The sequence below is a fragment of the Diabrotica undecimpunctata genome, chromosome 8 (genome assembly GCF_040954645.1).
Source record: "Diabrotica undecimpunctata isolate CICGRU chromosome 8, icDiaUnde3, whole genome shotgun sequence".
NCBI classification, from domain to species: domain Eukaryota; kingdom Metazoa; phylum Arthropoda; class Insecta; order Coleoptera; family Chrysomelidae; genus Diabrotica; species Diabrotica undecimpunctata.
Window position 1 is genome coordinate 56,872,199 of NC_092810.1, and position 19,373 is coordinate 56,891,571.

The window sequence follows — 19,373 nt, forward strand, 5'->3', positions numbered from 1 at the left end:
CTTTACGAACCAGAAAGTGTTAATCCTAAATATAAACCCCAAGTTTCCTATGACTTCTACTATTGATACTTCAAAGAAAAAATCAACTACAGGTTTGGCTCACCTCGATCAGATACGTGCAAAAAATGTGATGCCTTAGATAACAAACTCAAAGATGTGACCTTCGATAAAAATGATCGAAAAGTTTAAGCAGCGGAAAAGAAGTTGCATGAAATTTAGGGCGATTTGTTTTTCAAGGAGCTTAAGGAGAAAGCCACATTGTGCAAGCATAGCGACGAAGTGGAGGTTCTGACCTTTGACTTTCAACAAAACCTTCCACTTCCAAAAATTCCTGCTGGGGAAGCTTTCTACAAACGCCAGTTGTGAACATACAACTTCTGCGTCCATTTTGATAAGACAAATAAAGCACACTTTTATATGTATGATGAAACTACGGCTCGAAAGTCACCAAACGAGGTAGTGTCATTTTTGTACCACTATATAAAAATTTACTCCCTAAAAATGTTAAGGTTTTATACCTTTTCTCCGATAACGCTGCTGCGCAAAACAAAATTTAAGTAATGATTCAGTTTCTGTATTTGCTGGTGAAGACTATGTTCTATTGACAAGATAGAGCAACGCTTTCCTGAGCCAGGACATAGCTCTCTTCCCTGTGATCGCTGCTTTGGAGTTATTCAGAAGTTTTTAAGGAAGAAGGACTACGTGTTTAGCCCCCAACAATATGCTGATTTTGTTAAAAAATCATCCAAACAGTGTATTTTCATTCTGGTTAAACAAAATATGATCCTGAACTTTAGTGGTCACTATGAAGGACATTTTAAAAAAGTTATCTCAGATGCAGAAAAGCAAAGATTCCAGATTTCCAAATACCGAATTTTTCAGTACAGCAGTGAACATTTAGATGGTATTAAAGTCAGTATATTTACTGGCCTTTCGAGTTTTCACTTATTCCCAATCTTGAGAAACCGTGACAGCGACCTCTCAGTTTCTTCTGATATTGCAATTCTATATCTGTCAAAAAGCCAAATATGCAGATGTAATGCAGTTGGCAACACGATCCGTTCCTATGAACCAAATGACTTTTTACACCCATCTTACAAGTGATGCAGCCATGGCAGAGAACCAGAAAACTGAACAATCTGGAAAGGATAATGACGACCAAGTAGATAAATGAAGGATGTCTTTGCCCGTGCGTTTAATGTTTTTTTTTTTTTCTGAATGCTATTTTTTTGACACCAACCTGTTTCTTTTTACAGATTTTGTCGTATTTGTGTAGTAGGCAAACCATAGTCGTTTGATTGTTGTAACCGAATAAAGGAGTTTTTGTTGGGAATTTGTTTTTTTTTTTTTTAAATGATGGTAAAGAAGCATTATTTCACGTGTTTGGTGAAGAAAGATGCAGATCCCACTTTTTTCAATTTTCTTTCTTATTTTTTCAAAAAGTATCTACTTGAAAATAGTCTCAAGTATTGACTTAATCTGCTTGTCATAGATTAATATTATGTTTTTCGGGTTAAAATAAAAACTTTTATTAAAAAAGAGTTTTTATCAATTTACCAACAATTACCAAATATGGAGCTGCATTCTTCTAACAGCAAACTCCTGAAATGAAAAAACATGCCAAAATAGTATATAATAATTGGGGTAACTGGTAACCCGCATAGTATTCCGTGTAACTTTTTAATTTTTTAGCAAAATTATGCAAGCTACGAAAAATGTGCTCCAGCTAAACATAGAAAACAACATATTAGGATTTTTTTATTTATATACATTTAGGAGTAGTCAATTTTTTTTAGAATTGTAAGTAAAATAATTTTGGGAGAAAACACTTTTAAGTTACGCATGGGGACTCCAGTGACCCCATGGTATTATGAGGGTCAAGAAGATTTATTTAAAAAAATAAGAAAATTTTTGTAAAAATACCAAAATCCTCCTCTCTTTTTTTTCCAAACTAATCATTTTAAAACAGTCAAACTTGTGAAGCATACTATAAATACAATATTAAAGTAAACTATAAAGGGGTAAATTATTTTTAATTAGGGTGATAATTAGAGGATGATTTTCAGGTTTTTTGTCGCTGAAAAAGAAAAGATTAACTTTAATTTTGTCCAAACTACCTTAGAATTGGCACTAAAGAGTTTTGTAAGAAATAATTTTTAATATTTTTTCAAGCACTACAAAAATTTTCTATGAGTTTTTCACGAAAAATGCATTGGTTACTTCATATTTTACGTTAAAACTTTCAATTTTGACGTTTGACGAAGAACCAATTTTCAATAAGTTTTTTTGTCCTCTTGTATTTCTGTATTTCTCCACTTGTATTGTGAACAGAAAACATAATCCCAACACTATTTTTGTTTTTTAAAAGCTGCACTTTCTATAAAAAAAACCGTGAGAAAAAGTTTATTTTTAATTAACATTTTTACTTTCGAATAAGTCGAAAAGTATTGATCTCAGAATTTCCAGTGTTACTTTTTCTACAAATTTTTTACCCCTGAAAAGATGTAAAATCTTCCCACCCCTGGTAAAAGCACCATAGTGCACATGGTCAATTTTAAAGGTACAGAAATAAAACCTATAGCGTAATTTTGGTGCTAAACTGTGTTGGCTCAAAAAACTATGCAGGAAAATTGCAATAAAATATTTACTTACCGGAGCAAAGTTCCTGTACAGGCCATGACCAAAAACCTGTAAAAAATTGAAAAATTAATATTAAAGTTTCATAAGTTAATTGCTCTAAAAGCACAGAAACATTACTAGAATTTAGTTTAACTACTTATAGGCCATCGACTACGCCAAAAAATGGGTAAAAGGAGTTAATATGTTCAGGGAGTTTGATTTCATATGGTCAAGTAACCTTTAAAAATAATACAATCGAAGTGTGCTACTAAATGGTACATAGACATATTAAACACACATAATATGTGTGTAATAAAGTAATTTCTGTAAAAAGTACATTAAAATGTCTTCATATTGTGGACTGAATACATTTAAATAAAGATTGAAGTGGATATTGAAGGTCTTCTACGCTGTTGTTAGTCCTGGCCAAACCATCTGCTGCATTTTGACGATGATTCCATAAGTTTGGTGGAAATGCTTGATCTAGTCTACGGCCATTTCTTAATTCTCGACCTCTTCAGTTTTGTCATCAAATTCACGAAAAATTCCTGCGATTTGTAAATATGCATCAGTTGCTGGTCCTACAGGGAGTAATTATATTGAAGTTAGCATTTTAACACAAACTGCAAAATAAGTAATTTCCCCCAACTTTCGGATCACTAATTGATTTAAATGGAAAAAAAAATTCCGTTGTTTCAATTCCAGGAATATCAGCTTAAAAATCAATAATTGCTTCCTTTCAAAATCAAGTAGGCAAAAATTGGGATTTAAATTTGGTACTTAGGTTTTTAACATACATTTCATCATCAATAAGTTTCTATAGTATTATTCGACAGTTACGCAAAAATACAAGCAAAATTTGCTTTTAAAATGCATTTAATGCCTTGTCATCAAGTTGAACGTGAATAGTGAAAGGTTGAAAAACTATTTTAGGTACAATTCAAAAAGTTCCGTCGGCCAACAAATTTTAATGCATTAGTAACAAGTAGAATAACTAACCTAGCCGCATAAAGATTCCTGACGATTGGCACGTTTATACTATTCTACCGATCTTAAAACCCGGAAAATCGTTAAATAATTGTGATTCTTACCGTCCAATAGGACTGGCTTCATGTATACTTAAAACATATGAGATACTTATTTAAACACCGTCTGGAATTTTGGTTAGAAAAGAACGACCTATTACCAAAAACTCAGTTTGGTTTTAGAAAAGGTAAATCCACACAAGAAAGCCTAAATCGCTTATTGATAGATATTAATCTCCACATTCTATATGCGAAAATGTTGGAAATAGAAATACCTGAAACTGTAACATGGAATATCATTAATTTGTATGTTAATCGATCAGTACACGTTAGATTAAATGGAGATAAATCTAACATGCGGTCCACATCTTTGGGACTACCACGAGGTAGCATTTTAGTCCTCTAATATATATTCTGTATACTGCTGATTTGGAAAATAAACTTCCTCAAGATGGAAAAATCTTACAGTATGCTGATGATATTGCAATCTATGTGAAAAATAAGTCAATAGATAAATGTAATGAATACTGAGTACCTTAAATCAGGATTAAATATTATAAAAAAAATGGGCGACGAATAAGAATTTAACAATCTCGGAGAGTAACTCAACCATTGTTACGTTCATCAGAAAACAATATTCTCCTCCAAACTACCAACAATTTGATAATTATAAAATTCATTATAAAACTTCAATAAAATTTCTTGGCGTATTCTTAGACGAAATTAAATTGGAAAGAACACACAAATTATATATTGCGAAAAACGGAAAACGCAATGAATATCATCAAGACTGTAAGTGTCAGTAACTGGGGAGCTGATCCAAACATCTCAATATTAATATACAAAAATTTAATAAGATCGATCCTAGATTACGGATCTATATTTTATGGCTCAGAATCAAACGATGTACTCTAAAAAATCGAAAGTACAAAAAAATAAAGCACTTCGGTTAAGCACTGGTTATCTTCGTAGTAATCCCATATTGGTCATAAAATGTGAGCTTAATAAACCTCCACTTTCATTACGCAGAGAATTCTTAAGTTAGAAATTTATAGTTAAAGTGGCAGTTAACAATAAACTGTTGTTGAATAAAATTGTACAACTAACCACTACATACTTATCTCATCATTACTGGAAAAAAAAGAAGCAGCTTTTAGTTGTGGAAAGTTTTCTCAACGTTTCTAGTTACATTGACAACATATACCAAATGGAACAAACCTCATCTCGAAAATTAAACTATGAAGATTATTTATCTCCATTTAACTACCATTTAAGTAATATTCTTGCGACAGATTTTCTTACTAAAATAGATCACCTTCAGTATGTACAACATCATTGGGGAAGTTATCAAAAATTATATACAGATGGTTCAAAAATGGACGACAAAGTTAGATATTCTATATTCTACCCCCAAAAAAGTATAAAAATAAACAACAGATTACCCGATAAAATGACAACTTTCACAGCTGAACTCATAGCAGTCAAAGAAGCCTACAAAATATGTATGAATCAAAAAGAACTAAACTATGTTATATTTACAGACTGCCAAAGCATTGTACATAAACTGAAATATAATTTACGTAATTTTGTAGAAAATTATATCATCAGTGACAATACAGCATTGAACAGTGAAGCTTTGAAATCGGGCAAAAATATCATATTGTGCTGGATAAAAGCACATATTGGTATAAAAAACAACGAAATTGTAGATGATCTGGCTAAAAAAGTAACAATGAAAGAATCCACTTTGCAAACCTATCAACTTCCTATGGGAGATTTAATATCTGTAATCAGGTTTCTTAAACAGACAAAATGGCAGGGACACTACAACAATTCAGACAAAGGCAAATTTTATAAAAGAATCCAACCCACAATTTCCGTCAAGACATGGTTTAAACAAGTTTCCAACAGAGGCTTCATCAAAACTATTTGTAGAATAAGAAGCAATCATTGTATGACTCCAGTATACAAAAGAAAAATAGGACTGGCAAATAATAATGAATGTATATGTGGGTAGCTAGCTGATCTACAACATATGCTGTTAGAATGTCCTTTACATTTTATTGAAATATCAAATTTTTTTACCAAGCTAGTTAAAGTTAATGGTCAATTACCTTCTAATCTAACACATCTTTTAGAGTTAAAGAATCTAGATATATATAAAATTTTATAAAGTCATATTAATTGCTTAAAATTAAAGCTCATATAAAAGAAAATAATAAAAAAAATAATAAAGAATAAAAAAAATGGAAAACAAAATAAAAAAAAATTAAATAAAAAAAAAAGTTACTAAGAAGATCTAAACCTCCAAGGTGTCGAATCGAGTTTATGTCTTAGCGTAGTAATAAAAATAAATAAATAAAAAAAAGTAAAAAAAATTAAAAAAAAACAAAAAAAAATAAAAAAAAAAATAACAAAAAAATATACAAAAAACAAAACAGCAAAAACAGAGTAAACTAGTACCTAAGTAAGTTTCTAACATTCCATGTCTTAACTGTCAATACAATATAATAGTTTTAAATGTAAATACTAACAATATATTGTGTAAACAGAGAACTCAAAACAAATTGACTGGCCAGTTGGTTGTCAAAACCAGTGCCAATAAACACACACACACACACACACACACACACACACACACACACACACACACACACACACACACACACACACACACACACACACACACACATACATAAAGCATCTAGATTATATCTACGGAACCCTGAAGCAATAGACTATTCCAAATGTTTAAGAAAGAAAAGTTGGAGACGAAAAAATATTAGAATTTTAAAGTTTGGATAATTGCGAAGAACTAAACGGAGATTCAAAATTGCTCTTTAAATATTTAATTCATTTCAAAATACCATAGATCTATCCAAGATTCAGACTAAAGAGACAGGTGGAATCAAAAATGATATACAAGATACCTCTATCATCACATAAACTCATATATCTTCAGATATAACACTTAACCTTGTAGGTGACAATGAAATCATATGCCACTTACAAGATAAAACAAACCCCAGAAAGAAAGGGCAAAGAGCAAACAGAAAGGTTGCCTTTCGTGCTCACTTCTTCAGATCGGCAAAATGCAGAGATGGGTAAAAATGAAGAAAAAGTAGAATAAGAAAAAATAAAATTAGAACAAAAACAAAAGCGAATTGACGCAAAATCAAACAATAAAGGTCAAAAAAACAAGGAAACTACGGTAAAAGTAATCAAAAAAAAATTGCCACAAAAGTCAATTCAGGGAGCAAAAAATGTACAACTGTTGTGAAGAATAGAGAAAATGTTATAGTAAATACAGGTGACTTTTAAAAGCAGACACACTTATTGATTATACAATTAAAAGCACAACTGTGAAAAGTGGAGTTAAAGTACATATACCAGAAGTGATTAACCTTAAAGAAAAACAAGACATGTCACGGGACCAATTTCCTGATTCTGTAGAGAAAACAGTTAATCTGGCCACAATTGATAACATATTTTTTTATATCTGCAACAATATGAATTCTTCAAATTTGAAGAATACATCCCAAAGCAAATGTACAAATGTGAACACCAGCAAAGCAAAACGTGTTGATGAGTCTTCTAAAAGTAAGATATTTTTTTAAAATTGACGGATATCCATAACATGAAAAAATACAAATTCTCTCAGATAATATAACGTTGAAACAATCAGACGACATAATATCATCATCAGTTGGCGCTACAGCCGTTCGTGAGTCTTGGCCTGCTTCAAAACATTCTTCCATCCTTCCCTATCGAGTGTCTGTCTTCTCCAGCCCCTCACTTCAATCTCCCTCAGATCTTCCTGTACATCGTCCAGGAATCTGAGTTTATACTCAGGTCGAAGAAGAAGAAGGTCGCCCCCTTCTTCTTCTTCCGACCGGCCTGTTTAGGCCTGTCTCCAGACGACATAACACACCTGCAAATAACCTTTTGTATACAGAATTGTATTATTCTTGTACCTATATCTAAATCAAAAGTTAAAATAAAATGTCTATTTTGTGTTAGAGTCTACCATATTGGTACTTGTGCAAAGAAACATAAAGAAATTGAAACCTTAAATAGCTTTGTGTGTCTTACCTGCACAAACAAAAAATTAAAATTAGGAATTTTATAAATGGCCGATGACTGTAATTCTATATGCCAATAACTATGTATGGCCAATAACTGTGTAGTTCTGTAAGTTTTCAAATTTGTGTTAATGTTTTATATATTATATTAGTATTCCTGATTAAAATATGCAAATAAAAAAGTATGAAATATGCGCATAAATAAGCAGTATTTTATGCTAAAATATGCAGTATTTTATGCAAAATATACATATTTATCTAGAAAATTTGCATGTAATAAAAAATATTTACAATATTTTTTTATTTACAAAAATACTTACAATATTATAAATACATAACATATACAATTATTTTAACATATAAATATTATTTTGAATTGTGGTAACAATAGATTATCAAATGATGTTCAAAATTTTCTAATAAAACCTTATGGCTTCTATCTGAATACATATATTTGTAAATAGAAAAGCTTCTTTCGACATCAACTGATGTAACTGGGGCATTCTTCAAATTTACTATAATAGATGGTTCTAAATTAAGTGGTTCGGAAAATGTCCCAGCTAGTACTTGAACCACTTCAGAAAGAACCTGGTAATAACCACTATTTTTTTCCATGGTTACTTCAAACTTTTGAAAAATTTCCTTTCCAATAGTACCTTTAACGTTTTGACACAATGACTCAAATTCTTTTATTAAAACTGTAGTCTCTAACAATGATACTTTGAAGGATTCTAATTGAGTTAGTTTTCTGGACAAAATTATAATTTGATTTTATGAATGACAGTTGCTGTTGGAGGATGTTATTTTGGAAGGCTTGCTTAGCTTCCAATAAAGATTGGTAACTATCATACGTTAAAAGGTTAATTATATTTTTTAAATCAACAAAATGATCAGCATATAAATTAGCTGCTTTCAACCATGTGTTCCAACGTGTTAAAATGGGTTGCGGTTGCAGTGGAACAGCAGGAAGCATATCTCTGTAACATTGTATTCGTACAGGTGATTTAAGGGATACCTTTGACGCTCGCTATTAAACTATTAACTAGTGGAAATTTTTTTCTTACTTCCTCCGCAACTCTGTTTATTCCATATAAATTCTCTATTTATTAACAATTAAAATATTGAAATTATCAAATAAAAATCGGTGTATTAATCTTGAAAATGTCCAGAAATGATTGTGCAAGTAAGAAGATCCCCAAATATTTACAAGAGGCACTTGGTCTTTTCTGTTGACATTTAAAGAAAAAATACTATGAGTATAAATTAGAAGCACTTAATTAATTGAGTCCAATATATGATATATTTTTGTTTTTAGCAAAATTATAGCAAATTATTCTATTGTTAAAAAAAATTTTAGCGACCTTTCAGTAGACTATTAAATGATTTGAATTTTAAATAATTATCCTATTTTTTATTGCAAGGAGTTTAAAAAATGCCTGAAAAAAGCAAAAATACATCGATTTATTGCGAACTAGCCTTGTGTCGGTACTTTTCTTAAACCTAATCTCCAATTTTAAAATCTTTGTTTGTACCACCGTGTAAATTTTTAAAAGAAAATAAAAAATAATACGTATGTACTTACGGTTTTGCCACAACATGAGCAATAAACTTTATCCATATCCATAGATAGCTCTTTGTAAGGTTTTATCCAAGTTAAAACATTGCTTATTTTCGGCATTTTCAAAGCACAATAATTATTCACAATTAGAAATACACGTTGTTTACGCCTCCAATTTTACAACAAAGGATTCGACTTCGAGCGTTCAACGAAGCAACACCTAATTACCTTAATCGCACCTAGTTTTTGTGGTTTTGTTTAAAAACATTGAAAGCTAAAAGTGTAGTAAAGTGTAAATTATTGACAATAATTATTTGTTGTTGATTTTTTTGGTCATTAAATGTAAGTATTTTAATTTATTTAATTACATCGAGTTATTATCAATGATTTCGTATTGGTGCGAGGACCGTACTCAGGTTCCGTAGATCAACATGAAATGTTCATCATCAAATGTCTTTTCACAACAAGAAATCTCCAAAAATGATACTACTGCACAAAAGTTATATTCAAAAGTTTTAAATGAACCTACCAACATATTTCCTTCCAAAAAACAAGCAATTGTAGTAAATACAGTTCCAAATTCAAAAATCGAGGATTACCTGAATGCTGTAGCCAACTTAGTTGACCCCAAAAATATACTTGCAATATCTAGAATTGTTAATGATCGTATATGCATTTACTTCACTTCGGAAAATATTGTTCAAAAATTTTTGGAAACAGACAATGGGATAATAATAGTAAACCAACATCGTATCCAAGCTAGAAAACTAATTACTCCAAACGAAAAACTAATTATTTGTAATGTATCTCCTTCTAGACCACTTAACGTAATAGAAAATGAACTCAAAAAGATAGGAATCTATCAAATAACACCAATAGATTTTTTACGGATCGGAACATCAAATCCTAGTTTTAGACATATCATTAGTTTGTCTAAAATCTCCTACAAATCTTGAAAATATCCCCGATTCAATACTAATTAACCATGATCAATCGAACTATCGAATATTTCTCTCACTAGAAAAAAAAACGTGCTTTATTTGTAAACAAACTGATCATTTAGCATCTCGATGCCCAAATCATAATAATCAATCCACCGATGACAATACAACACACATTTCTCAATCACAATGTGACCAGAATGTTAGTTCATAACAAAATACAGCTCAAACTACAGTACATTCTCCCGTACTTACCAAACAAATCTGTAATCCACAACCTACTGAAACCATCACTTCACCTACACCAAAAAACTCTACTTCTTTCGATAACTCCCAAACAATGGAAACGGTACCGGGTAAAATAAAAAAAACTAAAATAGAAACTCAAACAAAAGTACAAACACCTAAAAATAATGCTTCTGAACCTGGTAAAATAAATAAAACTATAAATGAAACTCAAACAGAAGCTCAAACACCTAAAAGAAATGCTTCTGATATAACAAATTCTCCTGAACCGGAGGGTGGGAATCCTTTTAAAGAACCCAATAAAAAACACAAAAGAACAAAAACAGACGTCCAAAACCACCATAACTTAGCTGAAGATCTTACTAACTGTACAGTTGATTTTTTCCAAAATCAGGCAAACAGTAGCTGTTTAAGCCAAGAAGAGATAATAGATTTACTTGAAAACACCCATGGAGCTGCAGATCCGCTTAGTATTGCTAAAACATACACGGAAGATATCGAAGGATTAATAGATCTCCTAAAAAAAACTTCACCCAGTGCTATCACAAAGATACTTGAAAACACGATGTACAAGACTAAGGAAGAAACTTTGTAAACTACAGGATGACTATTCCTCTACTGATTGCAGTGGTAAACCTATTAATTAAAAATTCAAGTCCATAATTCAGTGAAATCTGAACGGGTTTTACACCCGTCTAGAAGAATTTAAATTACTAATGTCCAAATTCATACCGTCCATAATATGTTTACAAGAGACACACTTTAAACAGCAGAAATTTTACAAACTAAAAAACTACACCAAACTACACTTAATGCAAACCAGGCTAGTGGAGGGACAGCTATTTATGTACATAAACAATATGATTCAGAAATAATTGATTTAAATACACAATTAGAGGCTACAGCAATAACTTTGAAAGGACCTCAAAAAATAAACATCTGCAATATATACATTCCTCCTGGTACCGATCCTTTAGATCGCGAACTATTAGACCTTTTTAAAAAAATTCCTCATCCACGAATTATTTCAGGTGACTTCAATTCACATCATGTTCTATGGGGATCAAATAAATCCGATAGTTTAGGGCGTATAATCGAACAAATTATAACTAAACTTAATCTCAACCTACTTAATGATGGTAGTTTTACAAGATTTAATGTCTCTACAGGTGGTGGTTCAGCAATTGATTTAACTTTATGTGACCCAGTTTTACAACCTGGACTGTCTTGGCAAGTCACATCTCATCTACATGGAAGTGACCACTTCCCAATATTAATAACGAATAACAATACAGCTCCCTCTTCCGCTCCGTCTAATAAATGGCATCTAAAGAATGCCGACTGGTCTTTATATTCTTCTTTAATATCTCGATCCATATCAGAGCTAAGTCCTCCTAGTGATGACCGTGCAAATATTAATTCTATAGTTTCCAATTTTATTCAGCTTATAACAACAGCTGCAGAATTGTCCGTAGATTTTATAAATTTTTCAAAAAAACATCCTCCAGTCCCTTGGTGGAACCAGGAATGGAAGATGGCAATCAGAGAGTCAAAAAGAACTTTTTACAATTAATTACTATTTAAATGGGAATAAGCCACAATTAAAGGTTAAAATACGTTTATTGAAGTTTCAATTTCCACTTCGGAAATCGTTCTCAAAATACAAACATTAGTAAATTTACTAATGTTTGTATGTACACTCCCAAGTGGTTTGTAAATAAAAAAAAAAAAAAAATTTACAACAACAGTGAAATCAAGTCAAACTGACCGTCAAAATAAAAATTTTTACCTAGAGACATAAACTGGCAAACACAAACCCTTAATTCCAGGACAAAACGTGACAAAACTATAAGCCGCTGTCTTTTATTAGTTACTATTCAAACCCTATTCAAACACGTAAACACGAGAACAAGAAAATAAAAGACCTTAGGCCAGCAAATACAGTTTCCCCCGTTAGATTTTTGCAAGAATTATTAAAATAAAAACCTATTTCCCTTAAAAATATTAATCATTCGCTTTTTTCAGTTTTATTTTCTGTTATCATTCGCACTTAAATATTTAATTTACTAAATGGAAGTCGAGAGATCAGAGTTTTAAGTTAACACCGCAGGAAGTAATGAAAATCAAAAATGAATCCGTATTTAACTGGATTTTGAGGTGTAAGAAAGATTCGTTATCGAAAAGTTTAACTGAAAAATTGGAAATAAAATGATATTAAAATAAAAAAAGCTGACAGCTGACAGCATTAATGTAACTTTACAGCCTTACGGTTATTTTAAAGAATTTTACAGTTTTAATAATGTCTTTCTGCATTCAAATGTTCACTATGCAAAAATTACAAAATTTGTAATGGTTCTTTTATATGCTATGTGAGAAATGTACTAGAAATTGGTAAAAAATTGGCATACGTTTGGTATGGTAACTCATTGTGGTGGATGTTTAAGTATTCTTGGCTGTATGTATCTTTCTCCATTTTTTCTACCTTTGTCTTGAGAATTTCAATTTTGGGGCCTCAAAAAATATGTTGAAAAGCTAACAATTTTTGCCCTGTCCCAAAGCATCCCCCTAAAATCACCCTCGCAGAAGGATAAAAACAAAAAAAAAATCGATTTAACAAGAATCTGTAAACTCTAAAAAATGGACCTACAATTTTTGAGCATAACAAAGAGAAAGTTTCTGTTCTCCACTCCAGAAAAATGGTAAACTTAAAATCAAATTTAAATGAATATCTTAATCTAATAGGAATACTTTTTTGAAAAAAGACAGGCTCAGCAAATAAATTCCTCCTTAGATGAAGGGGCAACTTTATTCATCTTCGGTTGATATTGTGGATGAAGCAGCTGGACCATCAACAAATATTCCTGAACCAGGTCCATCCACATCAATGCACACAAAATGTGGCTGTATCTCTACCAGAAAGAAGTAATGCATCTGTTATATAAATATCAATATTAATAATATCTGTACACCATGTACAAGTTGTTTGCGCAGTTGAACCTCATCTTCATATTAAAAAAATCTTAATGTGTTGGATGAAATTTTATTACAACTGATGGAAAAGATACACACAAAAAAAAAATCAAGCATGCCTTCCAACTGCATTTTCATCATATAGAAATTGTAGAATCATTTTAGATTGTACAAAAGTGTACTCAGTTTTTCCTACCAGTATGGAAAAACAAAAAATAACATACAGTTCTTATAAGCACCATAACACCTGGAAGGTTCTTGTAGAAGTATCACCAAATGGTGTCATCACATATGTCAGCAGTGCCTATCCTGGATCCATTTTCAGGGGTACCCTTAAATATTCCTCCTTTCCTAAGTGCTCCTCAGTTTACAGAGCCAAACAAAACAGACCCCCATAGCAAAAGCTAGGATACATGTTGAAGGGCGATCCGAAGAATAAAGTGTTACAATATATTGCAGCAAATTCCAAATTTTTACATGTCTCAAATAACAGTGATATTTCAGTTATGTGCTGCTTTAACAAATTTTCAATACTCTCTTATTAAAGAAGTTGAGCAGTATTACTCATAAAGTACTTTATTGGTGTTAGTAAAAGGGTGTAATATTTATTCTTGTGAAAATAAAATAATGAATAAAGATGGTAAAAGATAAATTTGGATCTGTGACATCAATCAAAGTTTGTACTTGAGCCAGTTGAAGTGTAAACCTTTAAAGAAAGATTTGTTGATTTCTTTACTCCAAGCAACATATATGTTTATAGAGGAGTATAAAAAATACAATAATAATGTTCATATAACATACAATTCTCAAACAAATAAAAATTATTAAACTGTGTCATTTTAAAAATTGCTTTATATTTAACAACAGATATATTTTTTTAATTTGGTTTTGAATCTTTAATGTAGCTTATAGCTTTTACTCTTGAAGGTATAAATATATCTTTACAAATCAACTGTTAAACAAATTTATGACATGCTAGCTTTGTAGTAATAAGAATGTTTGATGATCAATTCCTAATTTTTTTTATCAAATTTTACCATTTGATCTCTTCTAAGATAAAATTAGATTGTCACTTATTCCAAATTGTCTTCAAACCAGGCATAATTTTAAAATTTGTCTCTAAAGTTAATTGTGACAAGTCCATTTTTCAATCAGGCATTTATTTTTGTAAATCTTGTAATAAGTATCCTTTATAAAATGTATAACACTCTAAATCAATATTTAATGGAGCTCATTTCTAATGCTACTGCAATTGCTTCTTGTGCTAGAGAAAATAATTACATGGTTTACAACAAAAATGAATTATTTAAATTTTTGCTAGATTAAATTGATTTTTTAAATTCATCCTGTTTTTTTTCACAATGTAAATCCTTGTAAATACCTAATGAAACACTACTTACTTTTTGAAAAGTTTATTAATGTTATAAAATTTATGTATAAAAATAAATTTATTTTCTGACAACTTATCAATAGAAATCACAATAAGCAACAAAAGAAATAATGTTCGCAGCAGTAATGGCCATACAACTATACATTTATTTTTAAATAAAAAAAAATGTGAAATACAATGGACGAGCCAGTTGATTCTGTTGATCAAAATTTACTTTAATATCATGGAAAAAATAATAAAGTTTTGCTATTAAAATTTATCTTAATAATAAATAGAAAATGTAACAAAACAAAAAAATATACCAAAACATATGTCTTGTGACAATGAGACCTTACCCAATGCTATTTATTTATTTGTCATCAAGCAATTGCCCAATCTAAATACAATATTATAATACTATAATATGTACAATAATTTTAAAACTGTAATTTATCACATGTCATAAAATTTACAAATAACATACATGAAAAGAAATAAACAAAAAAAACAATTTAAAATCGATTAAACTAAACTACACAGCTAATAGCATCAAAAAATCATGTGCAAGATATTAATTGTACTTGAATTTGGTATATTAAATTTTTTAAACACTCACTATGGCAATTTGATAGAAAGGTTTACACATAATGTTATATTACAACTAAAAATCCTTATTCACTACTTAAACTAGGAGAAAACGAATATCTTTAGTCTTGTACAGGATAAAATCAGGGACACCTAAAAAGAATAAAATATTAATTTAAAGATTTTTCAACTTCATAACTGATTTCAATGATTTATTGATTTACATTAAAATAACCCTGATAAAAACAATAACAAAACTCTTTGAAATAAAGAAAAAATAAATAAAGTTTTAATCTAACACAATATAACCTCAAAATATGAACTTTGACTGTAAAATTACACCAACTGTGATTCTCAATCCGAGTCTGTGTTCTGTGTTACCGTCTAACACATGGCGATCGCGTGCTGAAAAACTTCAAAGGCGGCATCTGAGAGTGATCATTTTGATTGTTTCTTATTCTGTGACACTGTGAACAAAAGATCTCAAATTTTTACAGTAGATTTGATACAAATTTTATTTAAAATTGATTTCGCGAGCGCAACTGACATTAAAACCACCGGTCGTTTTAAGCGTTGTTTTTGAGAGAATGGTTCATTCTACAGAAAAAGTGTTTAAATATTTTTGTTTAAAATTATCTCAGCTACATTTTTTATTTAAAACAATTTTTTTCCATAATGTACAGTTTCTTGATAAATCGATTTTTTTTTCGTTTCCCTCCTTACGGAGGGGTGTTTTTAGGAGAAGCAGTGGGGTAAAAGTGGTAAACTTTTTTGTATATTTTTGAAGTCTCATAGTTGACAATTTCAGCAAAATTCAGCTTGTTTGTATAATTTTTATAGGTTCAGTAGCATTTTGCCTCTGGCGACTGGTGTAAACATAAATAAGGAACCAATTAATAACAAGAATTTATTTCAACTTTAAACCAAATCAACATTTTTGCAACAATTTTTCCAGGTTGTGAATTGGTGATGAATGGAAAGCCATCAAATAATATTACATATGGTTTAATCTTAATTCAATATCAAGTTGGAGAAAACATTTCGTATCTCACGGAGTCTCACTCACGTATTATTGTATCACTATAAAGCCCAAAGATGTTGAATTGTTTGTCTGTGTGCTGATAAATTATCATTTGTAATACCCATTCTACAATTCACACTGTTTTGCAGGATCAAGATTGTTAGTTTACGAGACTCCAGGTACATATGTGTACCACTATATTTGCATATGAGCCAAAAATTATTTTTTGCCGTTAAATAATATTTAAAAATATACCATATACAGTATGGTGGAAATGAAAGGAATAAATTCGTTATTTCGTAAACCGGAGACTTTTATTTTTAAATAAGCTATTCGTAAGAATACATTTTTATTTTTGTCGTCATCTATGTGAGCGGGATGAAGTCATTGCTAAAATTTTTAAATAGAAAAGGGGGTATTGTAATACATCATTTGAAAGGTCTTTTAAATACCTATTCAGCCATATCAATATGTCTGAGTATTTGATGTTTGTAATTGTTTAAAACAATTATTAAATATTTATTATTACAATAAATATTTATTAAGTATTGATATTATGTATTATTGACACCCAAAAATAAATTTTATATAGGCCATCACTGGTAATGAAATGTCTTTTTTATCTACTTTTTACCTTTTAAAAAAAACTAGTTACCTTATCAATATGAACATTGATAGTTGGACATTCAAACTTAATTATCTTTCTGTCAAGTGATTAATAGTATTATTGTATTAAACGTATTCAAAAAGTCTTTGTATCTTTGAACATGAAGCTAACTGAAACGCAAAGAATTGAAGTTCTCATAATCATTGGTTATGGAGATAAAACACGTACGCAGAAAGAAGTATGTGCGTTATTTAATAATAAATACCCCCGCCGAGAACCAATTTCACAATCCACTGTAAGCAAAATTGAGAAGAAATTTAGAGAAACGGGTCATGTTAAAGACCTTCCTAAAGGTAGTAGAAAACCAATATCTGAAAACCAACAAGTAGACGTTCTGTTAGCTTTTCAAGATAATTCTCATAACAGTTCACGGCAAGTAGCATTAGATAATGACATGGACCATTCAACAGTTCTTAAACAGCTAAAGAAGGAAAAGTGGCATCCCTACAAAGTCAGTTTAGTACAAAAACTTATGGAAGATGATTTTGATAGACGAATTAAATTTTGTGACATTATAATGGAATGAAATAACAGAGATCCGATGTTTTTAAAAAAGATTATTTTCTCTGATGAAGCTACATTTCTACTAAACGGTCACGTCAATCGTCAAACTTATCGGTACTGGGCTACGGAAAATCCACACTGGATGCAATATGCACCGTACTCAATACCCAGAGAAAATTAATGTTTGGGTGGGAATAATAGATAATAGGTGTATTGGACCATACTTTTTCGAAGAAAACTTAACAGGTCCTCGATATTTAGAATTTTTTCAAAATTTCTTGCTTCCAGAATTGAACCGGTTGTTTCCAAACAGAAATGATTTATGGCTACAGCAAGATGGTGCGCCTCCACACTATGCTGTCTTGGTACGCAACTACTTAAACAACGTCTTTCCAAATCGGTGAAAGAGGAACAATAGAATGGCCGCCTAGGTCACCTGATTTGACTCCTCTTGATTTCTTTTTATGGGGATATTTAAAAAGTAAGGTGTATCAAAATAGACCACAAAATATTAATGAACTGAAAGAAAGAATACGTAATGAGGTTATTCAAATAACTCCGGAAGTTTTAGAGAATGTTAGAGAAGAGTTCGCGGCACGCCTTTCTCATTGTATTTTAGCTGAAGGTAAACAATTTGAACACTTAATTTAGGTTTCGTTGTATTTATTGAATAATACTTAATAAATATTTATTGTAATAATAAAAATTTAATTATTTTTTAAACAATTACAAACTTTAATTACTTAGACATATTGATATAGCTGAATAGGTATTTAAAAGACCTTTCAAATAATGTATTACAATACCCCCCTTTCTATTCCAAAATTTTAGCAATGACGTCATCACGCTCACATAGATGACGTCAAAAATAAAAATGTATTCTTACGAATAGCTTATTTAAAAATAAAAATCGACGGGTTTCAGGATTTTTCCTTAAAGTCTTCGGTTTACGAAATAAAGAATTTATTCCTTTCATTTCCACCATACTGTATAAGTCAGTTATCTATTACATCGTTGATGGCACGTACACGTGTAGCTTCGTATAATATTTTAGTTAACCTCAAATTTGCGAGTTTTAGATGTGAGGGTTGATACAGTTATATAAAGACATTGTTTTTTGATAAAAATAATAGTTAAATTATATTATATCATTTTACAGACTATTTTTTTGTGTATTTTATAGTAAGTTTATTTAGATCGTTATTTATGTATAGTAAAATAAACATTTGACTGTTTTTTAGTCTATGGTACTAATAATTACCATTAGTCTTATAGTAGGGTACCATATGTCTAATAGTACATATATGTACCACCACCTCAACCAACACCCTAACATAATCATAAACGTTTTTTAATAGAGCAGGGTATATTTGCGTATAAAAAAATAAAGAACCGCAAAAATATGTTTTTAAAACCCGTTAAAAAAACCGTCTCGAAATGGTTAATACCTTTATAGCCCAGGGTAATAAGCATTTTTTCATGACACTCGTCCGGCCAGGCAAACGACAGTCGTTTTGAGTAGTATGGACCTCTGTAACAAAAACCTATATATTTCCTGCAGTCGATTTTTTGGACTTAATTAGTTATTAACAAATTAAGGTAAAAAAACGGAAAATTTTTGCTTTTTTCGTCTATGAGCACAAAATGAAGCATTTTAAGCAAGTTTTACAAGAAAAGAGACTTTTAAGTCATATAAAAACCTTCAAAATGGCGTTATCTATAAGTATCTTATAGGTAGTATCTATAGGTATCTTATAAATGTTTCTATCATTATTTGTTACTTAGA

General features: G+C 30.4%; 1 protein-coding gene across 2 annotated transcripts in view; it reads right to left on the reverse strand.

Moving 5' to 3' along the window:
- LOC140447587 (prolactin-releasing peptide receptor-like) overlaps positions 1-19,373 on the reverse strand; it is a 1,093,989-nt gene that overhangs the window by 366,416 nt on the left and 708,200 nt on the right. For both annotated transcript variants that reach the window (XM_072540319.1, XM_072540318.1), the window contains one exon: positions 2,653-2,688. The gene's annotated coding sequence lies outside the window, so the exon portion shown is untranslated. The remainder of the gene's footprint in view (positions 1-2,652; positions 2,689-19,373) is intronic.